Here is a 13,744-nt window from a genome sequence, read left to right as displayed (position 1 = left end):
GCCGGAAAAAAAGGTATAAGGTATTCTGTGTGCTGTATGTAAACCTGCCAAATAAAATGCAGATTCTGCAAGTCACTGGCATCTAATTTCATCCTCCAAGAATTAAGAACACTGTATCAATCTGTGACGTCAGAAAGAGATACCAATCAGTGTAAAGGGCAGGTCTTGGAGCAGACTGATATTTAAACAGTGAAAATTAGAACATGTGTGACTGTAGATACACATAGTGTGCATACTCCTGCTAGATGTTTTTCTTCAAAGAAGTCTTTGTAGTCACAAAGTACTATGTCTCCTCCTCTTGCAGGAACAGCGCGTGGGCATCGGCTCCATTATTATATTGTTTTCTTTCCACCGTCTGGTTCGGACATGTGCTCCCATGCTCTGGTTTGACACATTCATGATTCTCTGTTTGGTTACAATGGTTCCTTTCCTCAGTCGGTATTGTCTTGATCAAGTTTCTCTTTTCCCTTTGTTCGGGTCGACGGTACCTGCTTCAACCAGAAGGCTTTCCATCAAACTGGGCCCAAAGCGGACCTTTGCACTTTGTGGCCTCCTTCCCCCACCATATCCTCATGATGATGGAACAGATGCCATTTCTTTACTGTCCTCACTTCCACCTGAAATATCCTCAGTACGATATGAATCAGGTCTATAATTTGTGTCTGTCTCCTGAGCATAACAAGGCTAATTGTGATGCTTGCTGCTCCTTTGGTTCTAAAAAGAAACCTCTGCGAGCGTCGGCCCACTGTCTCAAGATCTTGCATAGGAGCTGAGATGACATCTCAGACGTTTTTGTTCCCGAAGACATTGAGGAGGAACACCATCCGCAACCATTGGCTGCAGATGGGGAGGCATGGTTCCAGCTCTGAGCTGTTGTTCGAGCATTTTCCACCAGCACAGCCAGTTGTGCGTACAGTACTCTCTGACCCCTCAAACCTGATCCCAAGCTAAGCAGCACCTTCAAAAGGGTTATGCAGCCACTCTGGAGCACCAGAGACAGACTGCCGGGCCGCCCCTGCCCTCGGGCCATGGTCTGTACCGACCACCATCTTCAAACGCACCGCCCACACCTGCCATTCGGAGCCGAGCCGACCGTTGGAAATTATTGAAAATGAAAAGACATGAATGTGTTCGGCTTAACACACAGGAGTGCAAGACATTTGTAAATACACACAATGATCAATAAATGACTACACCACTCAAGAAGGAGATGCACAGCAATTTATAAAAAATATCAAGCATCTTTATATATATTTAGGCATCAGCGTAAAATCTTTCGGGTAAGTACATTTTCAGATTCTTTTCACTTTAAAAAGTGGACACAGTGCAGTTTCTGAGTTCTGCAATGTTATCTCATCGAAGGAAAAACAAATTCTGGAAACAGGTGCAGTATTTCGACTTACAAGACCAATCGCAAGAAGTTAAGGTGAGTGGTGGGCAAGGTCCAAGGCAGCACCAGCAGTACACCACTAGCGGCACGAGGGTAGCCGGGTGCAGGGTGCAAAACAGCATGGGGTGACCAGTAGGTTTCAGTGGAGATCGGTCACTGCAAAAAGTGACTTCAAGCTCTGGCTAGGAAGCCAGTCGGCTGAACAAGCGAGCAGGCTCAGGTCTTGTGATGCTCTGTGATTGGCGGGCGGGGGCACCTTTCGTTCTAGTTTCCAAGGTCCAGAGCGACGGGTGCAGAAGTGTCTTTGGGCATCAGTTTTGTCCTTACCGGAGCAGTCACGGTAGAGGGGGACTTTGCGCATAGTCTGCAGGCGACATTTGGGAATCCAGGAGAGGTGAAACCACAAAGAAATCGAGCTCTGAATGACTGGGGCATCTTGTTGACAATGGTGGCCCACTTCGACTTGGCCGGACGCAACTGGTGCAGTTGTGGCTTCAGGTGTCTGGTTTTGATGGTTTCTGTAGACTTCAGAGTCTTCTCTTTGAAGTTTCTATTGAACTGGTCCGCTGTTCACGGGTTTCGTTTCTTTTTCAAAGGCAGGCTGTCCTCCCAGGTTTCTGGAGTCACAGCTGCAGGACGAGTCGACTTTGGCGCAGTTTTCAACAAAGGATGCAGCCAGGCCGGCAGGATTGGTACCAGGTCAGCTGCTTCTTCTCTGCTTTTGCTGCTCTTCAGTGTCCTCACTCTTCTTAGGTCATCAGGATCTGGTTCTCTGGTGCCAGTGGCTCCCCTAACTGAATTATGGGGTATTGGGGTCACAGAGGGGACATAGTGACCCTTGCGGTCACTATGTTCCTTATATTGTATTGTATTGTATTGTAATTGCATTTATATAGCGCTTACTTCCACTGACGAGGCGTCAAAGCGCTTTTTCGGCAAGTAGCACGCTACTCCAGGACCCATAGAAGATTAGTGTTGAATTAGTATAGTGAAACATGCAAGTAAATTTTAAGTGGTGGATAGGTTAGTCAGTTATTTGGATTCTTAAGGATAACAGAAGGATAGAAGAGGGGGGAAAAAAAAGGTTTGTATGTATATAGCGCTTGTCACCCCTGATGGGGTGTTGAAGCACGCTACTCCGGAAACCCATAAAGGATTAGTGCTGAATTGGTATGGTGAAATATGAAAGTAATTTGAGTGGTGGATATTAGTCAGTTATTTGGAGTGAGAAGGGTAGCGGAGGGATAAAAGGGAAAAAAAGTTTGCATTCATATAGCATCTGTTATCCCTGATGGGTGTTGAAGTGCTTTTCTCGCGAGTGGTGTAGTGGGCAAAAGAACGATGGATTTAACCCAGATCTCTTGACTGGGGGAGAATGTATGCATTGTCAGCATTCCGTCCATCATTTGTTTGTTGAAACGTTTCTCGCGAGTAGGACGCTATTCCGGAACCCATAAAGGATTAGTGTTAAAAATTCGTATAGTGAAGCATGAAGTAATTTGAGTGGTAGATATGTTATTCAGTTATTTGGATAGAGAAGGGTAGGTTGCGGAATAGAAGAGGGAAAGAGGTTTGTATTTATATAGCGCTTGCTACCCCTTGATGGGGTTTCGAAGTGCTTTATTGGCGAGTAGCACGCTACTCTGGAGCCCATAAGGATTACTGTTGAATTAGTATGGCAAAACATGAAAGTAATTTGAGTGGTGGATATGTTAGTCAGTTATTTGGATTGAGAAGGGTTGGGGAGGGGTAGAAAAGGGAAAAAGGTTTGCGTTTGTATAGCACTGGTAACCCTGATGAGGTGTTGAAACGCTTCATTGGCGAGTAGCACGCTACTCTGGAACCCATAAAGGATTAGTGGTGAATTAGTATAGTGGAATATGGAAATTGAGAAGTGAACATGTTAGTCTGTTATTTTGATTGAAAAGGATAGTGGAGGGACAAAAGTGAGATTTTTTTGGATATTTTTTTTTTTTTTTTAGGTCATTGTAGTAGGAGGAGGCTTTTGGATGAGTAAAAAGGGGTTTTTGAGGGGGAAGAGTCAGAGAGGAGAGTTTATAAAGGTTTGTTTCGGTGGATCGGTATAGTAAAATGGGTGTCAGATGATGCAAGGAGGGGTAGAGTAGGAGAGAGTCTAGAAAGGGTTATTTTGGGATCATAGTAGTGGTATGGGGTTTGAGATAAATGAGAGAGTGGATGTAGAGGATATATTGATAGATGTATGGGGTGAGAGATAGGGTAGTGCATTGGAAAGAGTAGTAGAAAGAAGTTTGAGATGAGTCAGAAGGTTGGGCCAGAGGATATATTGAGATAAGTATAGGCTTAGAAATAGGGTAGTGCATTTGAAATCCTAAATTAGAAGAAAGTGATAAATCTATAGATCCATAAGTACATTAAAAGGATAGATGCATAAAGGAGGTAAGTATATATAGGGTAAAGATATTGATAGAGGTACAGGATGAGAAATAGGGTAGTGCATTGGATATGCTTTTTCAGGAGAAAAGTAACAGACACACAGATCCAAGTACATGGAAGGTACATAGATGCACAATGGAAGTACATGTAGACCAAAGATGTTTTTTTTTTTTTTAAAATGTATTTATTTACAACAACATAATTATTCAACATGTTTATACAAAGCAATACACAAAGATAGCCACATATCTGTAGTGAAAATAAATGCTTATATACAGAGGAATATGCTGTAAATTTCTGTTTGCGTATGGTGCTTATGTGGGGGAGAGCCAATTCTTGAGTAGTTTTCTGAAAGATAAGGTTGTTGGTGGAACTTATGTTGGGGGGAAAGAGTTCCATAGTTTGGCTGCTTGAACAGAGAAGTATGTGCTACCCATGGTTTTTTTCTTGTATCTTGGGATTTTGAGGAGAGATGCCCCTTCAGAGCGTAGGTTCCTTTGTTGAATGTGTTTGGTGATTTTATTCCTGATGAAGAGCGGTCCCATCCCATGTATTGCTTTGTGGGTGATACAAAGTAGCTTGAACGTGGATCTTCTGGCAACCGGTAACCAATGCAGGACTTTGAAGGCAGGTGAGATGTGGTCTCATGGTTTGATATGCAAGAGTAGTCTGGCAGCCGAGTTCTGAATCCGTTTTAGTCTTTTCATGGTCGTTAAAAGTGATCCGTGGTAGAGACTATTGGCATAATCAAGTTTGGACAGAACAAGGGATATGGTAGCTTGGACCTTGTGTGGGAATCTTGAATGAGGGAAAATTAGTCGCGGCGTTTTTATAATGACAAAGCTTGATTTAGCTAGTTTGTCCTCTTGGGCATTCGTTGACAGCTTGGAGTCCATGATTATTCCGAGGTTTCTTACTTCCTTCGATAATTTAGGTGGTGATCCCAGTACATCAGGCCAGGCGGCAAGTGGGTTGTAATGTTTCCAATCGCCACACGTGAGTATTTCCGTTTTTGAAGCATTCAATTGGAGATGGCTCCAAGTCATCCACTGATCCACAGCTCTGAGACAACTGAAAATTGGGCATTTTTCAATGTCCTTGGGGCATTCCAGTTGAAGGAGTATTTGCGTGTCATCTGCATACTTATAGCACGTGAGGTGAAATTGATTGATCAGTACCGGTAATGACTTCATGTAGATGTTGAAAAGCATGGGCAAGATGATAGAACCTTGAGGGAACCCTGCTTTTGTGGAGTATGGCTTGGATGAGAAAGGTGGGGTATGGATGACATTAGTTCTGTTTTGAAGGTAGGACGTGATCCAGTTCCCTCTATGCCGGCTTCATAGAGTCTTTTTTTCAGGGTGTTACGGTCAACCGTGTCAAAAGCAGCCGAGAGGTCCAAGAGGAGTAGCGCAGCAACCCCACTGCGGTCAACTGTATTCTTCAGGTCATACCAGATGGCAAGGAGGGCAGATTCAGTGCCTCTTCCCAGACGGAGTCCTGTTTGGAAGTCTGAGAGTATGTCATTCTCTTCAATGAATTGTGACATCTGGGCGAACGCTGCTCTTTCAATCAGTTTGCCCAGGAAAGGTCCATTTGTAATGGGTCTGTAGTTGTTAGGGTTCAGCGGGTCCAAGTTTGTTTTCTTCAGTAAAGGACGGATGTGTGTGTGTGTGTGTGTGTGTGTGTATGTATATATATGTATATATATGTATATATATGTGTGTGTGTGTGTATATATATATATATATATATATATATATATATATATATATATATATATATATTCTCGTGATATAAAAATTAACATGGATCTAGCGAACTGAACAATAAACACTATACTATTAAAGAAAAAAGCAAAAAACACATATGCCTAGAAAACAGTCCACCAAAAGCTACAACTGCACAAAAATAAGATGCCACCGAAATCAGAATACACCTTTTTGTATTGCATCACAACACACAAGTAATCTTATAGAAACTTCAACATGAAAATACTCAAAATTCTGACTGTCTCAAAATTGTGTTGCAAATCCAGGACCCAAAATTACTTGGGTGAAAATGTTCTACCAAGTAATATAGCTATAATTCTGAAATATTCTAAATATACAGAAAACCTATACATGAAAATACACTCTATCACTGCTTCCCACCTAGTAATAATGTATCATATTCATTCTCTATCCATCCTTTCGTATTCAAGACAATTAGCATGACTTTTGGATTCATTTAACATTTTGTATTGCATACTTTACCTTGTGAAACTTCTTAAGCTGCAGGTTCCAGTTACTACTTGGACATTCAGATATCCAGGATAGATACAAATATTTCATGATTAAACGTGTAGTTGTATAAAAAAATATTGTATTGTTATAAAATGAGTACAGGTGTCCAAAGATTTTTCTTAAAGGCCTACAGCTAGTGCTTGTGATTGCTAAAGTTACCCAATACCAAGACTGCCTAAACATAATTCCACCTCCTTCCTCTTTATTCCACCGTCCTACACTTGCTATCTCTATATCTCGTTCATATTGGTTCTTGTTTATCCTTGCTTTCTTTATTCATCACTCTTTTCTACCTTTCTCTCTCTTGCTCTGGACTAAAGTCTGATACTGAAAGATTAGACGTTGTCCTAAAAATGAGTGTCAGTGCCTGCCACTGGCAACTGCCAGCACAAATAAAGCACTGATTATGAGCTCCTTGTGCTTTTTAGCTACATTTCTAATGCAAAAATTGATAATAACAGACTAGAAAAAGCTGTCAACATCAGTTGATGTGCAGCTGCAATAGTGCATATCTACCTATAGTTTGTCAATAGTATAAATTTGGACAACAGAGCACATCTACTAACTGAGGCACTCACATCCTGCTAATTTTCAGATCAAGCTCGAATTCTTGTAGTCTTAAATGATCCTTAGGGGTTGGGTAGAGTTGTTTCATAGTATTGAGAAAGGCCAAACACATACGCTAAGGTTCAGTCCAGCAGAAATACTTTACAGGTACTCTGTGTATGAGGGAGACGCTTGTCAGAGCAGGAGGGACTCTTTACGGCAACTCTGCACTGAAAGGAGATGTTGCAAGAGCCCTTGTTTATGGGCACTGTTTGAAGAGGAGCATCAGAGGGAAGGACAGAAGTTAACTTATGAGTTTTTAATTAAAGTAGCAACCATCTATTTCATTGGGTGCCTCCGATTACGAACTGGACCAAGGTTGCCGACAGCCTATATACATTGTTGTGGCCGCATTTGTCATACGCAAAATACAACTGGTCCAAAATTCTGCCGCAATAGTCCTCCCCGACTTCACCCAAGAGAATGCATGACTCCAGTTTTGCAATCACTCTACTGAAGCTAGCTAGAAGGACAATGTTCAAGTCACTCTTAATTGTCCATAGAGCCTCTCAAGAAAAAGCAACACTATAACTACAAGCTAAATTCAAGCAATACAAACACGATAGGACACTGCACTCCACACTGGTACCACTTATCATACCACTTTACCCTAAGAACTTCGCAGGAGGCACTGCTTTCTTGGTACAAGCTCCCAAGCTCTGGAACTCACTACCAGGCAGTATTCGAAGCATCAAGGAACATATACCCTTCAGAAGACAGTTGAAAACATGGCTATTTCCAATATAACTATATACATCAGAAGGGAACAGTTCCTCTCTTGGGGCCTAAGTAGAGAGTATCAATGGCTTTCTACACGATTATCACTGGTATCTGGGGAGATCTGAAATTCAGATCATAATGCCCTCACACACCTGTTAGGGTGTCATGCTTCATCATTGGGCGCTCCTCGTCGTACCGGCGCTGCAATGTCCAACGGGCCTGGTGGCATCTTTATCGGAGATCTTCTGATCTGAGGTACGCTGTTTTGTGAGTGAGGTGTGTGGGGCTATTAGAAAGACAATGTCTTCTGATGTGTGCGGAAAGTGATTTAAAATAGGCCCAAACCTTGTTGATTCTCTTTAATAAGTGTTCAAGGTTGGAACTAATTAAGTCAGTGAGGCTACATTAATGAGTAAAGGTATTGAGGTAGCCTTTAGTTGACTTGGGTCAACATGTTTCGTGTATTAGTGCTCCAAGATAGAGCAACACTTCTTCAGGCCCAAGGGGTAGAAGTCTATATGTAATGACCTTCAATGGTCAGACAAAGGATGTAATCTACCCTTCTGAATAACAATGCCCTAAATTTAGGGTTCTTGAACTGACGTTCCACCTCCCAGCAGTGGGGTGGAAGGCCTCATAGATAAGGAAAGACGACCCGACCACTTGAACGGGTTCACCTCAAATTTGAGTGCGGGTTCGTAATAGACTTCAGTGCTACGTCCTGCCTTCCATAACACAATAACCGCACCTGGGTCGTCATCACATATGCAATGCAAACACTTCCCACTTAAGGTCGCAAAACTAAGACAACACTCCTCCAGCCACACACCCTGCATGGAGTAGCTTGCTGCCCATGTAAGTGCTTCTGTGCCCCACATAGGCATAGTAAGCGCTATGTAAATGCCGCAATACAACACAATACAAGTTGTTCTGGAATGAATAAACTTGCAGCTTCAGAAAAGAGTGAACCTTCTTTCCTAAGAACGTGGGGTTCTGCACTTACCTTAGCAGCATCGGACGGGACTTGCAGCAAGCAGTCTCTTCAAAAGAGTACATCTGGAATTCCTACATAGGCCATCACAAAGATGGCTACTTCTAAAAATAAAAATAAAATCATATTCCCCTCACAGTAGCCCACCTTAGGGGTGGTACTAGCCCGGAGGTGGCACGCCTACCCGCCTATCTAATTTTTCCACCTGTCCAGCTGCATAAGGGGCTCTTGACAGGGGGTTGGCTTCCTCTCCTGTGAGTGGAGCCAGATTCGCCTTTCGAAGACAGTAGCTTCTTCTAAGCTCACCAGCCCCAGGAGACTAATCAGCAGGTCATCATGTGGGAGGGGGTGTTATACCCTCTTCTCGCACAGGTCTTTGTTATGGGTCTCCTCAAAGCAAAGGCTGTCACTCTAGGAGATCAGAACAGTGTCTTGGGTGGCAGGCTGGCAGAATCCAGTCTGAAAGCACACCAGAGGCTGGAAGGATTTAAGGGGGCACCTCTAAACAGGCCTCTGGAATGTAATGTATGTATTGATAAATCCATCACTGGCTTCAGTGTGAGTTTACTATTATGAGATGTTTGGTACCAAACATCCCAATTTTGAGTGAAGCTATCATGTAGCTGGGGAACTAGTTTTCACTAGTGTCCAGAACATGTTTTAAAATGGCTTCCCTGGTCACTTGTACTGGCAGTAATAGAACTGACAAGCATAGGGGCATATCTGCTCATGCAGCTATGCCCACACATGTAATATTAAGCCCCCGCCTTAGTTTTGTCAGGCCGGCTGTAGGGGTGACTTACAGATATTACATGCGGTGTAAGAGACATGGCACACAGGGATGTGTATCATGATGATTATTATTATTTATTATTATATTTACTTATAAAGCGCCTGAATCACCCCCAGAGGATGGGTTACTGTGATAGATCACATGATGACTTGTGGCACCAATATCTTTTTTTTTTGTTTAATTGGATGTTCATTTTGCAGTTAAACTTTCATCATGGGTTTAAGTAATCACTATTATGATAACTAATACTGCAAAGATGCTAGTAAGTTTGTGTATCATCTGTATTTTCTTTGAATGTATTAATCCTTGAAAAAAAAAATCAGCAGGCTTAATTGAAATGTGATCTAATAATAACAATGTAGAATTTGAAGTAGGAAACTGTCCATCACTCAGCAGAGTTTTAGGAAGCTATAGCATCCTCCTTGCACCTCCTTTCATCGAGTAAACCAAAAAGATTGGTGGAGGACCACCAACTTCTTGTAAGGCAACATTGAAACGCCAGGTTGGGAATGGTGTTCACCATAACATGTTCAGTTCCTATGGTCTGTCCTGCATGCTCAGCTCCCTATTGCGAGTTATATATTAATGGGGTAACCCGGTAGACCACTGGACTCTGGTATAACTAGGTACACAAAAAACTGTCACAGTGGAAACACATTTAGAAATGTAAAAAAGCCATACATCTGTTAGCAATACAAACAAATTTTACGACAACACCTGTTACTTGCATGTATGCACATTATTTAATGTCCAGTTTCTCAGTCCAACAAAAGGATCAGTAATTCAACACAGCGCCAAAAGCATCACAATATCAACATTTTCAAAAGTATCTTGGTGTAAGGTACGTGATAAGTGCAAGATTTTAGGGATTAGTGCAGGGCGTAGTGAGGGAGGGAGGTTGTGAAAGATTTAGAAACATCCACAATTCAATTGAAGAACCTGACCTGCCAGTTAAATGGCCACAAAACTTAAATTAGATAACACAGACTAAGACAGCAGTTGTACATTCACTGACAATCTCCTGTGTTGATTGAGGAAATGAAAAAGTCGACGTTTCGACCCCTGTTAGAGCCAGCAAATTGGTTTGCTTGGGGTTGGGGTCTTCATCAGGACCGGGGGAAGGGCTTACACCTGGGGGCAAAAGGTCAAAAATAAAGAACCGTGAGGTGTGTCTATGGAGGACCATTACAGTTAAGAGAGAACAAATGTGAAAAATAATTACCAGCATCAGCAGCAAATGTCACGCTGGAAAAATTGGGAAGGGGCCAGTCAGTGCTCCTAGGAGGAAGGAAAAGAGACGAGGAATACTAAAACCATACTTAAAAATCGGGTGTCAGTAAAACCTAAGTGACCAGAAATACTCACCCAAGGTGTAGTATTCCAATGCTCGAAAAATGAGACAAGGGAAGGCTGAATGTATCAGCATAAACACTCATCCAATGGTGTTAGAAGCTGGAAAGAAAGGGGGGGAGATGGCGTTAATGATCTCCCACACTCCAAACCCGTTGTGAAACAAAGCGCATATAAGGTTACTAACCCTGAATATATTGCGCGGGAAACATGCGAAGCAAAATTAAGTATCAGCGCATTCATGGTACGTCTGCAAACTATGGCGGGGCGTACAGAAGTGTAGGGAATCCCAAATACAATGAAAAAGTGGCAAGACTCACTCGTAAAATAGCATTGGGGGAAAGGACCACTGAGTACTTGGGCTGCAACATACCTCGAGGGCCGCGCCGTGGAAACTGACAGCTAACCCTGGGTGTCGTCACAGGACTAAACAAATACGGGCCAATCGCGCGCACAACCAATTGGTCGCGCCTTGATTGGTAGGCTTGGGGGTGTGTCAGGTCACGTGTTCATGTGCGAACCCGGCCAAGGGTCTGGAAGTTTAACGAGAGACGGAGAGAAGCGAAACTACCGCAGCTGCAAGCGATAACATACCTCGAGGGCCGCGTAAGTCGGTCTGACAGCTAGCCCTGAGCCGCGTCACCCGATCAAATATATATCGATCAGACGCGTCCTGATTGGTGGAGGATAAAGGGTGTGTAATGATAGCTAAGCTGATGTCAGCTCGTCTAAAGCAGGGACCATTTGCTGGTTCTTGATTCATGATCACAGTATTAAAAAGCAATACATTAATATGGTTACATCAGTAGATGATACGGAAAACAACCACAACATTTGACATGACATATATATCCTTGGTTAACGCTCAAATAGCATACGAAATAGCACAGGTGATTGGTATCACTCAACGGCACCACAGCAGAGGTGTATTCATATAAACACTGCAAATACCCAATGTAATGGGGTTCACCAAGACTTATACTAGACAATTGCAGGGGTGTGTCCCATGCTGGATTAGATGTTTAACCATTGTTTATTAATGATATTTGGGTAAAAGTTGCGTCAAGTTCATTCAGGCCACATGTGACAGAGTCAAAACGGTCCATCCACTTACACTCCCTGATGTTTAGGATTGAAACGAGGTCACCACCCCTAACACCCAGTGTTATGGCTTCAATTACCAGCCATCTAAGCGATTCAGGGGAATGGTTGCAGGTGTTGTCGTAAAATTTGTTTGTATTGCTAACAGATGTATGGCTTTTTTACATTTCTAAATGTGTTTCCACTGTGACAGTTTTTTGTGTACCCAGCTCCCTATTGCTGCTGATGATCTCAGATAGAGGGATATTGGGTGTGGTATTACAGACTTTTAAATGTATCGTATGGTACTGGTTAATGTAATGTTTCTTCATTGTGAAGTGCAATGAAGATTTATTACTAGTATAAGTGTATGTTTTGTAAACATCAATAACTATCCAGGAGGGCTGGAATTATAACTCACTTTTTATCCCCATACATTCTTGTGACAAGTCATTAATTAGGCCCTCATTGGGCACTATAATAGAATGGTTTCTCAGCTATCTATTGTTCTGAAGTTATTTACCATGTCCTTTACTAAACATTAAATGAGTTTGGAAGGTACGAACCTAGGCAATCTCATTGAAAGTTACTTTCCTGTAAACTTCTAAAACGCTGCTCCTTAGTCTGTGGTCCGGTGATCACTGGGTGTCCGCATGCCTCCTCAGGTGGTCCACGACTGCCTAGAAAATGAAATAATATGTACGGATTAATAAAGTGTGTATAAATAAAGAAGTAAACTGTAAAACTGAACATTTTAAAATGTTCTGTAATGTGAAGGAATTTGAAATTGCTGCTATCTTTAGATTGATTCTTGAGAACAGTGCAAGTGCATCAAACAGAATATAGTACGGACAATAGGTAGTCTCAGTTGAATTTAGAAAAGCTCCAACATTCCCATGTAAATATCTTTATTTTTTTTTAAATTGTGATTTGGATTCAATATTTCTCTGAACTGCAAAACACAGAATACAGGAACAAGAATTTATCAAAGTTTCAAAATTTGCTTATGCCATGGTAATGATTACGTGAGGGTCCAGAGAAGTCAAAAGGTTAAACACTGCTCTAAAACATGCACTTTAGTCAGTGACTTAACTTGTGGCAACAGATGAAGGTATGCAGGCAGCAAAAGAAAGTGAGAATGAAAGACAGCTTCCATCTTAGAATGGGGACCCATTCCTGATTAAACTGAGGTTCCTGGCAAACAAAGGAATCTCCAGAGACGAAACTGCATGGCTTCTGTACTGTATTTCCTTTTTCCTTTTCATCACCAGAGATGTCTATTATTGCCAGTTATGGTTACCCTTCACAAAATTATTGGCTTGAACCTGCCGAAAGGAAATTATCACATCATTTTTTACTTTTTTTTTTTACCACCCATTTGAATCAATGTGTACCGAGAGGGTTGATGAAGCTTAGTTGTGTGGAGGCACAAATGATGGACGGGGAACCCGTGGATGACATACTCCTGATGGTGGCTGAACCCATCAAGATGGGGAGGAGTTTATTGAAGGTGTAACATGGAGGAATGGCAGACCGCCCACAAGGGATACTAAAACATGGTGGAACAATTGTGGAGATGTTACCATAAGATAGTAGAGAGCAAAAGCAGGGACATTCTGCCCCAGTTCATTCATCTAAGAAAGTTACATAATGGAAAATTAATGGTGGAGATTCTGGTGGTAAGAACTGTTACCTGAAAAGGCATAACTGGACAACAAACAAAATATGCTGCTGGTGTTTTTGGTTTTTGGTTTGTAAGCCGGATGGAATGTTATTAAAGTTGGATCCTCGGTGTTAGCTTTAAAATGTGATTGTCCATTCTGTTCTAGTGAATTACTCAATTCACGTTCTCTCATCTGCCCCTGCAGGGGAATCCTTCACTTCATACTGAGTATATAGATTAGGTTTTGACACATGGCCCAAACTGATCAGAGGAAGTGTACTTATGATGTATGGTGTGCTATTCAAGTAGTGTATCCGTGGCAGTGTGCTAAAGAAATTGTCATAGTTGCTTGCCTGTAAAAACAGTTATTGTTAGGATAAAAGCTCCTGATCAATTTCCAAACCTATTGAATTGCGTGATCTTTAATTACAAATCTGTTTCAAGTTTAAAT

At 42.0% G+C, this 13,744-nt stretch overlaps 1 protein-coding gene across 2 annotated transcripts in view; it reads left to right on the top strand.

The window, feature by feature from the left end:
- XPO4 (exportin 4) overlaps positions 1 to 13,744 on the top strand; it is a 495,809-nt gene that overhangs the window by 364,994 nt on the left and 117,071 nt on the right. The window lies entirely within an intron of this gene.

The sequence above is a fragment of the Triturus cristatus genome, chromosome 8 (genome assembly GCF_964204655.1).
Source record: "Triturus cristatus chromosome 8, aTriCri1.1, whole genome shotgun sequence".
NCBI classification, from domain to species: domain Eukaryota; kingdom Metazoa; phylum Chordata; class Amphibia; order Caudata; family Salamandridae; genus Triturus; species Triturus cristatus.
This window is presented reverse-complemented; position numbering and strand designations above follow the sequence as displayed.